Source organism: Tamandua tetradactyla, chromosome 1 (assembly GCF_023851605.1).
Source record: "Tamandua tetradactyla isolate mTamTet1 chromosome 1, mTamTet1.pri, whole genome shotgun sequence".
NCBI classification, from domain to species: Eukaryota; Metazoa; Chordata; class Mammalia; order Pilosa; family Myrmecophagidae; genus Tamandua; species Tamandua tetradactyla.
The window spans coordinates 73,813,385-73,831,828 of record NC_135327.1 but is presented as its reverse complement, the minus strand read 5'-3'; the positions used below and the strand labels follow the sequence as shown (position 1 = coordinate 73,831,828).

The 18,444-nt window shown below is 37.6% G+C and overlaps 1 pseudogene; it reads left to right on the top strand.

Annotated features, from left to right (window-relative positions):
• Window positions 1-16,239: 16,239 nt before the first annotated feature.
• On the top strand, window positions 16,240-16,704 carry LOC143684871 (large ribosomal subunit protein uL23 pseudogene; annotated as a pseudogene).
• The last annotated feature ends 1,740 nt before the right edge of the window (window positions 16,705-18,444 follow it).

The following is an 18,444-nucleotide window of genomic DNA, read 5'->3' as shown; positions in this document are numbered from 1 at the left end:
AAAGCTTCCCAAGAGATTTTAATGTACAGCCAGAGTTTAGAAGGACCTCTATAAGATGTTGCAAAACATTGTTTCTGACTTTGTTCATGTAATAAAGAAACTATAAAATGGAATAAACACTGGTGAATAGTGAATCCATAATCTTGAAGGTCAAAGTGGAACTCATACCAGAGCAAAGTATATTGAGAACCAGAAATCCTTTCTTTTTATTTAATAAATGCTTGCCTAGAACTTATGTGCAAAGTACTGTTATAAGCTTAACAATTATTAACTCAAATGCTCTCATGAGCCTATGAGGTAGGCAATATTATTATTCACTTTTTACAAATGAGTAAATTGAGTCTAGTATTGGGTTAAAAAATCAAGATAATTCAACTTAATTCAAATAGCCAAGTAACATAAGAAAAAAAGACATAAAATGCAAACTATGCAGAAGATTGCTTCCAGAGATCTCCTGTGTTAAAATACAGATTCTGACTGAGAAATCGGTGGTGAGGCCTGGGAGCTGCATTTCTGATAAGCTTCTATGTACGTCTCCACAGGTAGCAAAGAGAAGAATTATTCTGGGAGTAAAGTTGATTCTGAAGAAGAGATCAGAAGAGGGACAACAAATAATCAGAAGGACAACAAATAATCAAAATAATAGAAGAGTTCTTCCCTAAGCTGAACAAAGCCTTGATTTTTTTTGTTCTAACGCAAATGTTTCTGTCTCTGGAAGGATTAATGAAAATAAGACACTGAGGTGTCCTGGAGAAAATTCTAACTCTCCTTGCCAGCTTCTAGAAAGAATAGGTTACTTATAAAGTAAAAAGAATCAGACCTAAGTTGAATCCTGACATGAGACTCTAAAAACTGGAGCATGATATAACAATATCTGTGTAACAATAATTGGGCAGGCTGCAAAGAAACCATTATCTATGCAAAGTATACTTTTTCTCTATGAATGAAAGAAAGGGATTTTCAGGCTTGCAAGGAATCAGAAAAAATGATGTGCATTCATTTTCTCAGGAAATCTCCTGTGGAAATGCCCCAGCCAAATTATTCAGTTAGAGCCATGAGCTCACAACACACACACATACACACATGCACACACACACACACATTGGCCATTACATCCCAATGTGCCCTCAATAAATAGATGCTCAATAAATATTTGTGAAGGAAGAAAATTAAATTTCACATTTCAGGGAAGAGGTAAAACAAGGTGGGCAGATGAAGAGTTAATGAGCTGTCAGCCTTTTTGTTGGCAGCTTAAAGAAAGAAAATCTGTGTGGGTTATAGGGGAGGAGGCAGCAAATTAGAGAAAACATTTATTTAAGAGTTTGATAGTTAATATTTCAGAAATACATTCGAGGATGCATCATGAGAAAAGTTAGAAATGTATTCAGCTTCCATTCTCTGATTTTATCTTCTAGTCCTGTATTTAACTTGAATTACAGTGCTGCCAAGGCAAACCATTCTTTTACAACCTGGTCTTTTAACAACTTGATTTTGCACTTTGGTAACTGGGGCAGCCTGGAGTCACTGAGCATCTCACAGGCTAGGCAATGTGGCCTAGTCAGTGGGAAAGGAAAGAAGAAGAGGCCAGGAGACCTGCATGCAGGGCTGTTTCAGAGTGTTGGACTGATCATCCTAGATAAGAATAAAAAGAATTCTATTATTTACAATGATTTCCTTTCTCAAGTATTCTTAATCATAATATCAAAAAGAAAAGAAAAACTGGAAGTTCACCTCTAATTCCACTACTCTAGCACAACTAATGATTTTTATATCTGCTTTAGTAAGTGTAAATGATATGTAGACATAATTTTTACATAATACAAGTCAGTTTCATTCTTTTTTATTCATTTCACCCTATTTCAGCTTTCTATACAATCATTGCATTTACTAGTTTAATGACTCTATTGTATGCATTTGTTGTGTTATAATTCACTTATATAAACCCAGGTTATTGGATATTTATATTCCTTTCAATTTGGATTTTTGCTAAGTCGAAAGATGTAGTGGCAGAGTGATGAAGAATGACATGCTTTACTTTGAGGACTGTGTTGGTTCTGGGAACAAGGCCAGCAGACAGCTGAGAAGCCAATGTGAGAAAATTGGTTTTGAGGGACCTGAGGCCAGGCTGGAGTACCCACGGTGAGAGAGAGGACACATTGGGATGTGATGTCCAGTTCTAAAAGCCATTGTAAAGAAGAACTGCTGGGGACTGGAATTGGTTTGAGAAAGAGTAGGGCCTTGAGAGAGTATGGTATGCAATCTGGTTGAGTCTGCTATGAAAATTAATGGCCCATATAAGAAGCAAGTTGGAGGCTGCAAACAGCCCACCTCCGCCATCCACTGGGCCTCCAATCACACTGCATCTGCCTCCTACACTGAGTAGCCCGCTGTAAACTCAAACACAAAAACAAGTGTGTAGGGAGCATGTCCATCCTAACCCCCCAAAGCTTAACAGCAATACTGAACGCTGCCCGCCCATCCCAAATATCTATTTGCAACAAGTCTTGGAAGAGTTCTTCAACTCAGGATTTTTTGGGAAATGGCTAATCCCACAAAATTGAATAAAAGACCTAGGCAATTTAGCATACATTAACTTATCTGTGACTACAATAATTCTTTTACGTTCACAAAGGTTAAGTCTCAAGACTTTTAGAAATTTCCAAGTTTATGAACGCATAAATGCTTGTACAGTCTGCTGGCTTTCTCTGAAAGCCTACTTCCATTAAGAGCCATTTATTTCCCAGGAATTTCCTCACACTGCTAACCATCTTTTCAACTCTCGTTAAGTTTTATCTCTCACTTAATGAGCTATGGACAGAATTGGCTGGTGTTCTGCTTACAGGGTTTCATCTGTCAATTTGCTGTCAGTTGTGGGGTGATTGCCAGAGTGAGGCAGTGCCTCTGCAGAGTTCACAGCACACACACAAGGCAGGGGCCCCTGGGGAGTCCAGGCTGCCTCAGCAAATGCAAATACTGTAGCCTAGATCAGGAATCACCCATCAACCAGCCAGGAGCCCCAGAGAGCAGTCAAACCAGGAAATATTGTGCCTGTGGGTAAACAATTGCTCCCCAAAGGTTGTAACGTAGGAAAACAATGCAGAATTTATGACTTGATGGTTTCCAAGAATGCTTCAACTCCAGCCTTTACCAACCAAATCCACTCACTCTACTGTTCTTCTGCCCAAATAAATAGATGATCTGGGTATATTAAATCCATCAAGCTAGTTTGAACTTTCTTTTTCCTTTTCAAACATTACTTGGAGTGAAAAGGATGGCTAAAAGTCTAGAAGAATTGAATGTAACCTCACCCATGACTGATGGAATCCTTTCCCAAAACCCATTGTTGACTCCACAAAACTGTATAGGCAGTTCTCCATTAGTCATACCCAGCTGTGCAGGGCATGCCACATGGGGACTTTAGAGAGATCCCAAGAGCTCATCTACTGAATACGAAACAGAAAATGTCAAAAGAAGAAAGATAAGGCTCTTCCAGCATCCACTTCAAAAGCCAGAGCTTACCCTATATCCCTACCAATTAAAAGGCCCAATGCCACTACCCCATCAAAACAACCTTCCTTGACAAGAGTTGGAAAAACTACCCTTGTATTTTCTGGGAAGTCTTAGCCTTGCAACTCTACTATGTTGTCCAGCACCCCAAAACTTCTCAGGCACTGACCTGGTCTCTGCATTATGTCTGTTAGCCCAATGACTGTTCTATAGGGAAATGTGAGATATGGGTATTTTAGTAGAATAGACAGAGTATGCAGCTGTCCATGTTACCATATGTGCTGGTTTGTAAGGATTTATGTACCCTAGAAAGGCCATGTTTTAATCCTCATCCAATCTTGTGGGAGCAGCCTTTTCTTTTAATCCCTATTCAGTACTGTATGCTGGAAATTTGATTAGATTATCTCCATGGAGATGTGACTCACCCAGTTGCAGATATTAACTTTTTTTTTTTTTTTTTTTAAACATAGGCAGGCACTGAGATTGGAACCCGGGTCTCCGGCATGGCAGGCGAGAATTCTGCCACTGAGCCCCCATCACACTGCCCAGGTATTAACTTTTTAATAGAAGGAGATGTGACTCCACCCATTCCAGGTGGGTCTTGATTAGTTTACTGGAATCCTTTAAAAGAGGAAGCATTTTGGAGAACAAGGAGAGAGCTGCAGCACCACAGCAGAGCTACGAGGCCGAGAGTCCACCAGCCAAAGACCTTTGGAGATAATGAAGGAAAATGCCCCTGGAAGAGTTTCATGAAACAAGAAGCCTGAGCAGACAGCTAGCAGACATTGCCATGTTTGCCATGCACCTTTCCAGTTGAGAATTTCATCGGCTTTTCTTGAGTGAAGGTAACATCCTGGTGATGCCTTAATTTGGACATTTCTACAGACTTGCTTTAATTTGGACAATTTCACAGCCTAAGAAGTAAACTTGTAACTTAATAAATTTCTCCTTTTAAAAGCTCCTCCATTTTTGGTATATTGCATTTCAGCAGTCAGCAAACAAGAACACCATGCTACCCAATTTCTTTTCTTTTTGAGGTTTCATGAGCCTCCATTAAATAGTAGTAAAATATAATGATAAAATAATTAATGTTTATTAACTGCTTGCTTTGAATACTTTTCATATAATAACTTACATCTTGAGTGTTTACTATTCCATTTAAAAGTGCAGTAGGAATTAGATGACAATCACTTGGAAAAAACGTGGGCCATAATCCACATACATGGGAAGGTAGAGGTATTTTAGGGAGCCCTGATCTTGTATGTTCCCAGAGCTAAGTTGGTGTGGGCAGTGACTCCAAATGTAGCAGGTCTGAGGGACATTTATTAATTCCAAAACAATATTATCTTACTAAATATATGTTTAAATAATGATCATGCTCTATACACCAAAGATTTGCAAGCTGGAACTCAGAACACTGGTTGAAAGTAAGGATGAGATTTCAAACTTTGTAGCAGTTGCCCTGGGATTTAATAAACTGCTGTGGATCAGCCTTGCACTCTGAGGAGCAGTTACAACATAGTGTTTCTGTGTGTTCTGGGCTGCACACCCAGAAAGAAAGGCAGAGGAACCTCTATTGATTTTGCTTTCTCTGAGTCTTTCTTGGGTTTCCTTCTTCCTCCTTGTTTCCTATATTGTGTTTCTCCATGGTTATCTCCTGGACAGTATCTCTTCTTAATTTAGATATTCTTCTTAGGTGGGCTCATTTTTCTCATGACTTCATCTAGCTGTAATGAATATGATGATACATCCGTAATAAATTTACCCGCTCCTTATTGATATCCTCAGTTCTGAAATTGAATATCTAACAGTTTAGTCGAATTCTCTCCTTGGATGTCCCACAGCCTCTTCAATCTCATGACCTTCCCTTTAAAAGCCCTGGTTTTGCTCCTGAAAGACCTACCTTACAGAATTGTATACACTCATGGTTAATATCTTGGAATTATTATTCTTTTTCCCTCTTTTCTATCTCAAATTAATTACCAAATTTTATTAATCCTAATGGTATCTCTTGAAGCGCTTTCCTTCTTTGGCCCATTTAACTGCTTTATTTGGTCCTTCATAATTTCAGTCCTGATTACTGTAATAGCCTTTTAACTTTTCTGCTTGTTTCCAAGCCTGAGCTCTCCAGATTGCCAGAATGGTGCATTTACTAACTTGCAAATATGCTAACATGCCCTTATTTAAAATCATGCTCTGGTAGACCCAGATCTAAAAAATAAAATCCAACATATTTTATCTGACATTCTAGGTCCTCCAAGATCTAATCCCAATGTCCTCTGTAGTCTCACCTTCATGTACGCCTCCTCCTAATCTGCATTAACCTACACTGATCAAAATTCAGTTTCACAGAGGTATCTTGCTTGGTCCTACTTTCTTGCTTAATGTTCTCTTACTAAGAGATCTTCCTTTTTAAGCTCTGTTTATCCTTCAGGATTCAACTTCTTCTTCCTTAAATCTGCATTGGGTTTTCCCAGACATAGACATGTGTTTATGTCTATCAACAGGAAATGGAAAGCAAATGATGAGCCAGACAGCACAGAGATGGTTGGAAGGCAAGTCTTGCTCTGCCCCAGATGTGCTGGTGCCCAACTTCCTGATATAGACTGAGGAAGAAATACAGCTCAATGAAGCACAATGTGCTCTAGAGTTCCAATCCAGAAATGTCAGAAATAGCTTTATGTGCTCAAGGATTTCTGTAAGTTAGATGTCAACTTGTGAAATTTCATCATTGTTCTTCTAAACTTAGAAGAAAAAATAGTGTTCCTTTTGTTGTCACCTCATAAAACTCTGCCATACTCTTCCTTAGAGGACATCACCAGTTCATTTGGTTCACTGCTACTGAGCTCTCACTATCTGCCAAGCACTGAACTAGAGACTTGATAAGTGAAGATGAATATACCATAATCCAGCTTCGAGAAGCAAAAAGACTTAAAATCAAAATGTCACACCCAAGCACACAATAAGACTGAATTTGATGACAGAAGCATTTCCAGAATGGCAGAGTGAGAACATCTGAAAAATCTGTTCCTTCATACAAACTATAAGAAAACAGGTAAATATTGCCAAAATCAGCTTTTCCAGAAATCTAGAATTTAACCAAAGAGTTGCAAAAGTTCTCTTACAAGCATTTATTCAAGAAAAGCAGCTGTTTCTCCATAAGAACCATGAGCTTTATAACATTTTAACTATTTTCTGGGCTTGACTTGCAGCCCATTCTCTCCAGCTCTGCAATGGCCTTCAAAACCAACAGCATCACAACTAAAATAACTGAAACTCAGCAGCCTAGCAGTGTGGTCAGAACAGGTCTGGAACTCCCAAAAAGCCCTACCCCATGGACTTGTTCCTATTTAACCCATCTGGTAGCTCTCTGAAAAGCTCCATTATCAGGGCTTGTCTATATTTTGCCTGAGTAGGAGCTTGCTCTTTACAAAGAGCTTTATCTCCGGAGTGTTGGTCAAAAACTATTAACAGCAATGATTTAATGTTGCAGCTTCCTGAGGTGGTATTACCATCTGGTGCTAATAAGATTCTGACCAAAAAAGTTAAAAAGGGAATATTAGAAAATATTTAACCATAGGAATCTTTCAAAAGCTGTTGTGGGTTGACTCCACTCCCCCTGAAAAAATATGTTCAAGTCCTAATTCCTCATATCTGTGACTGATTTTATTTGAAAATAGGGTCCTTGCAGATATGATCAAGTTAAGATGAAATCATACTGGATTAGGATGGGTTCTGAATCCAATGACTGTTGTCCTTAAAGAAGAGAAGATGATATACAGAGAAAAGAATGCCGCATGAAGATGAGGAAGAGATTGGAGTAATGCAGCTATAAGCCAAGGAATGAAAAGGATTTCTAAGAACCAACAGAAACTAGAAGAAGGAAGGATTCTTCCCTACAGCATTCAGGGAGATTATGGACCTGCCAACCTCTCTATTTCAGACTTCTAGCCCCCAAAACTGTGAGTCAACAAATTTCTGTTGTTTTAATCCACCAAATATGGAGTGTATTTTACAGAACTCTAACATATTCCTAGTAACCTTTCACACATACTTTGACCAGTGTGTGGCCAGGGCTGTGTGAATTCTCAGGAAAGACCTAAAACTACCTTATATAGTCATCCTTGTCAGACTTTGAAGCACTGCACAAGATGGAAGTAATAGCCAAGGCAGAGAAATGAAGTGCCTACTTAAGCATTGAAATCAGACACCAACACAGAGAGCAACACAGCAAAGTCTGAGATTTATTTATTTAAGGTATTGAATGAAATTGAATAATTAGTTAACTGCTAAGCTAACTAAGTAGAATGTCAGTATGCCACATGACAAAGAATTCAGATTTTATATATTCAGTCCAGGTAAGTCACTAAGCAAACAAATGGCAACATCAAAATATCATGAGGAAGTGAAAGAATCTGATTTTCAGACTTGCCACATAGTATTATTTTAAATGTTCAGCCTTCAAAGAAAAAATTATGAGACACACAAAGGAAAAAGGAAATATGGCCTCTATAAGAAAAAAAGAAATCAGTGGAAACTGTCCCTGAGGAAACCCCAGTCATTAGACTTAATTGACAAAGACTTTAAATCAATTATTTTTAAATGTACGAAAAACTAAAGAAAACCAAGTCTTAAGTACTAAAGGAAATTATGAGAATGATGACTCAACAAATATGGAATAACAATAAAGAGATAGAAATTATAAATGTAATAAATATATATGTGTGCGTCTAATAACAGAACCCCGAAATACATGAGGAAAAACTGACAGAATTGAGGAGAGAATTAGACAACTCAGCAATAATAATTGGAAACCTCAATATTTTACTTTTAATAAAGGATAGAGCATCCATCCAGACAGACAACAGAGAGGGAAAAACAAGATTGGAACAAGTCTATAAACCAAGTAGACCTAAGAGGCAACTTTGCACCACACCACCTGCCAGCAGCAGAATGCCATTCCTTTCAGGTACACGTGGAATTCTCCAGATAGACTAAATGCTAGGCCATCAAGAAAGCTCAATAAATTTAAAATTAGTGAAATCAGTCGATAAAATGTAATTTGTAATTAATAACAAAAGGAAATTCACAAATATGTGTAAAATAAATTCTAATTTATTATTAATTAACTATTACTAAATAATCAATGAGTCAAAGAACATATCACAAGATAAATTAGAAAACACTATGTGATGAATGAAAAAGAAAGCACATTATACAAAATATATGCAATTAAAGCAGGAGAAGAAAATGTATTGCTATAGATACCTATATTAAAAAAAGAAGAAAGATCACAAATCAATAATCTAACATTCCATCATATGAAACTAGAAAAAGAAGAACAAATTAACCCAAAGAAAACAAATATTTAAAATTAGTATAGAACTAAATGAAATAGAAAACAGAGAAAAATCAATGAAACCAAAAGTTGATTTATTAAGTAAACAAAAATGACAAATATTTAGCTAGGCTGGCCAAGAAAAAAAAAAAGTTAAAATTAGCAATGGAAAATGTTTTCAAAACTTGTCATACACAAATAAAAAAGATTATATGTGAATAATATGAACAATTATATGCCAACAAATTAAACTAGTTAAATTAAACAAATTCCTAGATACAAACTACTGAAATTAATATATGAAGCAAAATAAATTATGAAAAAAAAACTGTAAGTAAAGACATCGAATTAGTAATTAAAAAAAACTTCTCACAAAGAAAAGATAGTTTCAATGGTGAATTTTATTAAATCTTTAAAGAGGAATTTACAATATTTTGAAAACTTATTTCAAAGTTAGAGAAAAGACAAGATAGCACAGACCAACTACTTATATACAGAGAGACAAGAATCCACAACAAAATATTGCCAAACCAAATTCAGCAACATATTAAAAGGATTATATACCATGTCCAAGCGGGAATTAACCCAACATGAGGATAGTATAATACCTGAAAATCAACCAGTGTAATACACCACATTAATAGAATAAAGAACAAAAATATCACATTGTACAAGTTTGAAAGTATTATGTACCCCAGAAAAGTCATGTTTCAATCCTGATCCGATCTTGTGTGGAAGCTGTTTCTTTTAATCCTGATGCAATATTGTATCTTTTGATTAGTCTATACCATGGAGATGTGACATGCCCAATTATGGGTGTGACCTTTTGATTAGATGGAAATGTGACTCTACTAACACAAAGTGGGTCTTTATTAGTTTACTGGTGTCCTTTAAAAGGGGAAATATTTTGAAGAAACCTAAGAGCCAATGTAGACTTTGGAAATTGAGGCAGAAATAGCCTGGTTGCTAAGCAAGGACTCACAAAAATAGTCAAAATCTGAAAAGATGACATCTCTGGTGCTGGCATATGCTAAGCTAGGAGATTTAACCCAGAGTTTTGCCCTGGAACAGCTAAGTGAATGCCCAGAGATGCTTAGGGAGGAAACCACTGACAGCAGAAACTGGAAGCAACTGAACCAGAAACAGGGACCAGCAGATGCCAGCCTCTTGCCTTCCCAGGCCACCTTTCCTTGAGCCAAGGTATCTTTCTCTTTATGCCTTAGTTAAGACATATTTATGGCCTTAGAACTATAAATTTGTAATCTATTAAATTCCTTTTTTTAATTCTTAATTTTAAAATTCTCCAGATAGACTAAATGCTAGGCCATCAAGAAAGTTCAATAAATTAAAAATTATTGAAATCATACAATGGAATATAATTTGCAATTAATAACAAAAGGAAATTTGGGAAATTCACAAATATGTGTAAAATAAATTTTAATTTATTATTAGTTAATTAATACTAAATAATAATGAGTCAGAGAACATATCACAAGATAAATTAGAAAGCACTATGTGATGAATGAAGAAGAAAGCACATTATACCAAAACATATGCAATTAAAGCAGGAGAAGAAAATGTATTGCTATAGACACCTATATTTTAAAAAGAAGATCACAAATCAATAATCTAACATTTCATCTTATGAAACTAGCAAAAAAAAGGAATTAGCTTAACAAATTAATACAAACATGATCATCACAAGAAAAAGCATTTCACAAAACCTCGTACCCTGTCATGATGCAAACACTCAAGAAATAAGGAATAGAAAGGAACATCCTTTACCTGGTAAAGGATATCTATGAAAAACCCATAGCTAATATCCCACTTATTCATGAAAGACTAAATGCTTTCTTCTTCAGATCTCTCCACTCCTATCGAGCATTGTCCTTGAGAGTCTAGTAGGAAAATTATGCAAGAAAAAGAAATCAAAGACATTTGAATCAATGAAGTAGAATTAAGAGTTCAGAAATAAGCCATTACCTATTTGTAATTAACTGATTTTCAATAATTCAATAGGAAAAGAATATTTTTTTCAACAGAGGAGGCTGGGACAACTGGATATCCACATGCAAAAGAAGCTGGACTCCTATGTTACACCATGTCCAAAAATTAACTCAAAACAGATCATAGACCCAAATTTAAGAACTAAAACTACAGAACTCTTAGAAGGAATTCTAAGAGCAAATCTTCATGGACCTTGGGTTAAAAATTCCTTCTTGGATGTGACACCAAATGTACAAGCAAAAAATAGATAATCTGAACTTCATTTAAATTTAAAAACATTGTGCTGCAGAGAACACTATCAAGAAATTGAAAAGACAACTCACAGAATGGGAGAAAATACTTGTATCATGTATCTAACAAGGAATTTATAAACAGAAGATATAAAGAACACTTGAAACTCAATAATCAAAAGACAACCCAAATGAGAAATAAGCAAAGGATATAAACAGACATTTTTTCCAAATAAGTTACTTAAATAGCTGATAAGCACATGGACAGATGCCCAACATCATTTTAGTCACTAGAGAAATCAAATCAAAACCACAATAAGAGAGCACTTCATGACCCACTAGCCTGGCTGTCACCAAAAAGACAGAAAATAACAAGTAATGGGGAGAATGTGAAGAAATGGGTACCCTCATATATTACTAGTGAGATTGTAGGTTGATACAGCCACTTTAGAGAACAATTTGGCAATTCCTCAAAGTCTTTGAACATACAATTATCAATTATTCCACTGATAAATGTATATCCACAAGAAATGAAAACACTTGTCCATGCAAAAATCTGTACATGAATGTTCAAAACTTCATTATTTACCCAAAAGTAGAAACAACCCAAACATCCATCAGCTGATGAATATATAAAGTTCTGTGTAGGCATATAATGGAATGTTATTTGGCAATAAAAAAAAGTGAACTACTCATACCTGCTAGAACATGGTTTAACTTTGAAGCCATTATGCTACATGAGAGAAGACAGTCACAAAAGGCCATATTTTGCATGATTCCATTTATATGAAAAGTCTAGAATAGACAAACTTAGAGAAACATAAAGTAGATTAATTGTTGCCAAGAGCTGTGGGAAGTGATAAATCAGAGTGACTGCTAATGGGTACAGGATTTCTTTTGACGGTGATAAAATGTTCTAAATTTAGACAGATGTTTGCACTATCCTGTGACCATACTAAAGACCATTGAATTGTATGTTGTAAAAGGTAAATATCTTTTGTATGTGAATTATATCTCCATAAAGCTGTTAGAAAAAAAATCACTGAATCTGGCTAGTAAAATACCAAGGATGTGACCACAGGGCTGAGTGAACCTGAGGGGTGAAGGCACAATATTTACAACTTCAGTCTCATTTAAGACTTGCACTGCATGACCTTTTTATCTAGCTACCTTTCTCCGTGCTTAATAATTATGCTCTCTATAAGATTATTCACCACACTGCACCATACCTATCTCCAATTCTTCTTCCACTTCCAATTAAATCTATAAATCTCCCTGTACAGCTGATTGACGCAGAGTTCACTTCCGCAATCAACCACTGTCTTTTCACGAAAAAGCGAAGGTGTTTGGTGTGAGGTCTCCGGGGCTCACTCACATTCCCGCCTTCCCCCTCCTCATTCCCAGTGACAGCTCGAATGCTGTGATCATTGTCAGAGTTGTGGACTTGACCATCTCATCATATGAGCGCATTGATTTAAGTTTTATGCAAGCCAAGGTCAATTTTACTTACTATTCATCATCCAGACAATGAACAGGTCCATTTTCTCTTCCTTGAAGGAAAGTGGATGGGAATAATTACACAGTCACTTTAGTTAGGTGGATATTCGTAGACGACAGAAATACTGCAGGAAAAGTGGGTCTATTACATTGCGTCAGATTAGATTTGGCTGGTCCTTTTGGCCTGAGAATGAGTCCATTATATTATTTGAAAGGCCATACATTTACCTAGGGATTTGGATAATAAAGAATGAATCAGACACCGGGAATTAGTAAGCAGAACAGTGCATTTTGCAAGGAAATTGGCATCATGATAGAATCCAAAAATAAGACATGTGAGACAGAAACCCCAACTCAGAAACATCTCTTGGATCCACCTCTGTTTCTCTGTACACACTGCTATTGCGTCAGTTTGGTCCTTCATCAGCTTTCACCTGCACTGTGGAAACAGCTTTCTTAATTGTTCCATTGCTTTCATTTGAAGCCCCACAAAACTGTGCAATTTCTAGAAACAGGAATTGGGTTGTGTCTATAATGCGCAGATTTGTAATTATACCATATAGGAAGCTTTTTCTTTTCATCTTTATTGTGTCTCCCTCATACTGCTGTATTGATGAGATGGCTTGCCACTCTATGGTAAATCATTCATTTACTGAGCATTTACTATGTTCCGGGAACCATGCTTAAGATTTTACTTTACCTAACATATTTAATTCTCCCAATAAAGCTATACCAATCTACAAACAAAGAGATTAAATAAATTGCCAAGAACCCTGTTCTAGTCTGAAAGCTGCCAGAATGAGATATACCAGAAATGGAACAGCTTTTTTATAAAGGGAAAATTTGTTAAGTTGCAAGTTTACAATTCTAAGGCCGTGAAAATCCCCAAATTAAGGCATCAGGGAAAAAGATATCTTGGTTCAAGAAGGACAATGATGTTCAGGGTTTCTCTCTCAGCTGGAAAGACGCATGACAAGATCTCTTCAATGGCTTCCCCAGGGCTCCGTCCATTCTGTTGGCTCTGTCAGTTCTGGTGACTCTAAGCTTTTCCCAAAATAGTACCCTCTTAAACAGCTCCAGTAAGCAACCCCACCTTGAATGGGTGGAGGAACATCCCCATGGAAACCATCTCATCAAAAGTTACCACCTACAATTGGGTAAGTCACATCTCCATGATAACAATCAAAAAGCTCCCATCCAGCAATATTGAATAATTTGGCTTTTCTGGGGTACATGACAGATTCAAACTGGTATAGACTCCCAGGTAGAAAGGGGGTAGGATTCCCATTTCCTCCAACATGCACGCCCCACATCAACCCACTCAACTGCCATCTCCTAATCACTTGGACTTTTTTGGACTTGGGTGATATCACACACACTACCTCTCCTCTCTGACATGTCTGCTTTCCTTCTCTGCCTGAGAAACTCCTCTCAAGGCCTACATCACACATCAGCTATCATCTGAGGCCTTCTTGACCTCCCCAAAATGTTGCCGCTGATGTCATTCTCTCATTATGCTTTTGATATGCCCTATTGTTTCTCATATCACTTCAGATTGTTTGGATTATATGATCTTGGAGCACCCATGGGGCTAGGCCATTTCCTTTTCATCACTGAATGATGTGTAGCAGAAACACATTATTTTTTAAAGAAGTGAATTAAGAGAAACTTCCAACAATTTGTCACTGAAAAGATGTTTTAGGAGGCATAGTTTTTGCTTGAGAATCCAAAAATTGGAATATGACATTTATATCAAGAATCTAATGAATCCTAAAAATGAAATGTACTGTACAGGTCCTATGTATACATATTTATATAACATATCATTCAATCTGTTTGGAAATTTCTAAGGATGAACTACTCACCATTGCATAGGACAACTTATTCATTTTCCAAAATAACTCTAGCATTCTTGCAGTTTCTGGAGGGTCCTACACACTTTGAGACATTCTTCTTTCCCCTCTTGAGCTTGTTAATTCTCCCTGATTCTACGTAGCTCTGCTGAAATAAGACTTGTCCAAGGAAGCCTTTCCTTTCCTGCTTTTCCAGGAAAAGTTTAGGTCAGGAGTCCATATCATAAGCTTGTAGAGCTCTCTGTATGTCCCCTTCATAGAATTTATCACAGCAAGAAATAAATTTGTGAACTTAATCATTTATTGTCTGTCTCCTCTCTTCAAAATGTAAGGTTCTGACAGTAGGATCATGTCTATCTTTAGTCAACCCTATAACCCTTGTCACTTAACACAGTACCCACAGTACCTAATAGGCTCACTCAATATGTGTTAAATGAAATCAATGACTGAATTCATCTTCGGAAAGTGTACTCTTATATTGAGCAAAAAGGGCTTCCTTATAATTTGTGATCATTGACTCTACTTGTCAAATTATCCTCCACTGGTAAAGATGCCATCAGTGGGGGATGGGCCCTGTTGATGCGGTACTCTATAGGGTCAAAACTGGAAGAGAGAATATATCTAATTCCTGATTGGTGAGTATTGCCAAATACTTGATGTGGTCTGAATTCCCACTTGCTTTGACCTGTACAAACATGCTCTGCACTTGGGATCTAAGAGCTCTCAGGATAGTGCTTCTAGGTCTAAGAAGTCCAGACAAACCCTACCACCACCTCCACGAAACCACTGGACTTCCAAAAGGAACCATAAGTATCTCTGATGCTCCTAAAGAAATAGACATATGGTGAGACTCTTCAAGGACTAAATCCTTCTATGATATAATACCTTTCATTTCAGGGTTGGAGTTTTTTGTTTGGTCAGAAGCCAGCACAGCGGTGACTTCTAGGTTTGCCTGCCCCCTTACTTTTCCCCTAGTGTTCTAAAAGGCATTATGCTAACTGTAATCAATCAGACATTATGTTTGCAGGTAATATAATCATAGGGATCTCTGAAGATGGTGCTATTGTGGACCTCCAAGATTGGCAGTAACAGAATAACAGCTAGGTAAATAACAAATCCTTACAGAATCCATGGAATTACAAAAGCAATATAGATTTGGCTGTCTACTGGCAAAAGTACGCAATAGAAAAGACATTTCCTCTCTGCACTCTTATGATGGTAAACAGGATTAGAGGACACATAAAATTCCAGTTAATTTTTCAAGGCCCAATTCAACAGAATTTGTCTAAGTGTTTGGGAGAGGGTTGGGGATCTCATACGCTACATTAATCTTGGCCTAGGCAGTATTCTTGATTGATTTCTTCACAGAGAATAATGAAGAGACTCAAGGGAGGGAGGTAAGGAAGTTTTCATACATTTTGTGTGAAAGTGTACTTCTCTGTTCTATTCATTTGTGGAGTATTATAGCGCCCAGTCCAGCCTTTGGTTGATCATTCACACAGCACTGGGCTAAGTCCAATGGGAACTTCAGTTGTCTAGGCTCCTAGTTAGTCCACAAATCTACTTGTGACCCCTCCTGAGTCTATCAGACTCCGAGTTTAATTTCCACCTCTGCCATTTACTAATTGAGCAGTTAGGAGAACATTCCATAACCAGTTTTCTCTGACTAGTATATCAGAGGAGCTCTGTCACCTCTCTCTTCCTAGACACTCCACTTTGTTTATGCCATTTAAGGCATCTTAGATTTCTTCTGCTTTGCTCTAACTTCCAAATGTAAATTAAAGATGATAAGGATGCTTTCATGAAGATGGCGATGAAGTGAAGAAGGAAGCCACTTCCCCTTCCAAAACCAAAAGCCAAAGCAAAGGCTTTGAAAGACAAGAAGGCAGTACAGAAAGGCATCCACAGCCACACAAAAAAACGGAGATTCACACTTCACCTGCATTCCGCTGGCCCTAGATGCTGCGTCTCAGAAGACACCCCAGATATCCTCACAAGAACTCCCCCAGGAGAAACAAGCTTGACCACTATGCCATCATCAAATTTCCCCTGCACTGAATCAGCCATGAAGAAGACTGAAGACATCAACACGCCTGTGCTCATTGTGGATGTCAAGGTCAAAACGCGTCAGATCAAGCAGGCTGTGAAGAAGCCCTATGACATTGCCCCGGCCAAGGTTAACACTGATCAGGTCTGATGGAGAAAAGAAGGCATATGCTTACTTCCTAACTATGATGCTTTGAATGCTGCCAACGAAATTGGGATCATCTAAACCAAGTCCAGCTGAAAAATTCTAAATATAAGTTTTTTAACCACACACACACACACATCATAGGTGCCTTTGTTCAAATTCAAGCGTTTCCATAGTTATCAGAGTGATCTTGGATGAATCCCTTAAAGTCTCTGAACTTCCGTTTTCTCATCTGTAAAATGAGACTATGAGTGCCCCTCTTAAAAGGATCACTATAAAGGTTAGATATGTCAGCATTAAATAACTTAGTGCCATGTCTGGTTCAGTGTACCTTAGGTGGAAATATTCTTCAGTTCCTATTTCAAAGTAAAGATTGATACCACAATCAACACTGTTGTTACATCAGTTACATTCTCAAGAATCTTTTTGGGGTGGATTGAAAGAATTTCTGTTTTAAAAATCACCTTCAGTCTCTCCTATAGGTTCTTTGAATCTCATAGGACCCCACAGGTACACCCAGGTCAATTTGTTCAAGCCCAGAAGGTGGGTTCAGGCAGACAGGCTGAGGTCTTTGCTAGGTCAGTATGGAATGATGGATGGTACAAACTTGGGATTGAAGGCTTATGCTTCCCTTTTGTGCGTTCTGCCTCTCTGCATGCACTTGTCATTGGAATTATTTGTAGTATCTATTCAAAAAGGACCTTAGCTAGTAGTGGTCCTGAATCTCACATCTCTCTGTCCTGAGCTTTAAGACTGGGATGAGGACACAGATGGCTTATCTGTCAGATGGGAGGATGACTCAGTGCTAGGAGGCATTAACAGGGGTGAATCCAGAATGACAGAATCAGGACTGCAGCAATACTCATGTGTCGAAGTTATGGGCAAAGCCGACAAGCTGCGGTTTCCCAGGGATACATGTAAAACCTGGCTGGGGATTCAAATCCATACTCCCACAGAAGGTTGTTTGGGAGGCTACTGAGCTATCCAAATACTAGTCTTAATTAACTTTTCTTGGGATTAAAAGGTAAAATATTTTAGTAGCCTTGGAAAATCCAGAAAACCATAAAAAAAATCACGGTGATACACTGAGTATATACCCCAGGGGAAAAAAAATGTGCTCTTAATCTTAACTACTGTCCTATGGGTGTGAACCTATTGTAAATAGGACCTTTTGAAGATGTTATTTTTAGTTCGGTTGTGGCCGACTGATTGAGGATGGGCTTTTTATCCTATTCCCGGAGGCCTTGTGACAAGAAAGCCATGAAGAAGGACTGGAAGCCAGAAGGCAGCTGAACTCCAAAGAGAAAGGAGAGGACTTCACCACATGACAACAAAGCAAAGAAACTTAAAGACTGCCAGCCTTCCAGAATGCTACCAACCCAGGGAGGCAGCAAGTCTTCCAGTCTCTGAAACCATAAACCAATACATTCATGTTGTTTATGCCAACTTATTACATGATATTTGTCACAGCGGCCAGGAAACTAAAGCAATCTTTTAAGTCCCACCAATGTTAAAATTCTCCTGCATTTCTTCACAGGTTTTTTTTGTTGTTGTTGTTGTTTTGCTTTGTTTTAACTTCTGTATGTATTGGAAGGGAATGCTTTTCTGCTGGGCTAATGTTTCAAAGAGAAAATTTCTGGGGCCAATTTTACTCCACAGGGGACAGTTGACAATATCTGGAAACACTTTCGGCTTTCACAAAGCAGACTTCAAGAATGCTGCCAAACATACAACAATACACACACACAAAAGCAACAAAAACTTATATGACTTCATACATAAATACTGCCAAGGCTCTAGAGCAGGGTTTTCCATGTTAGT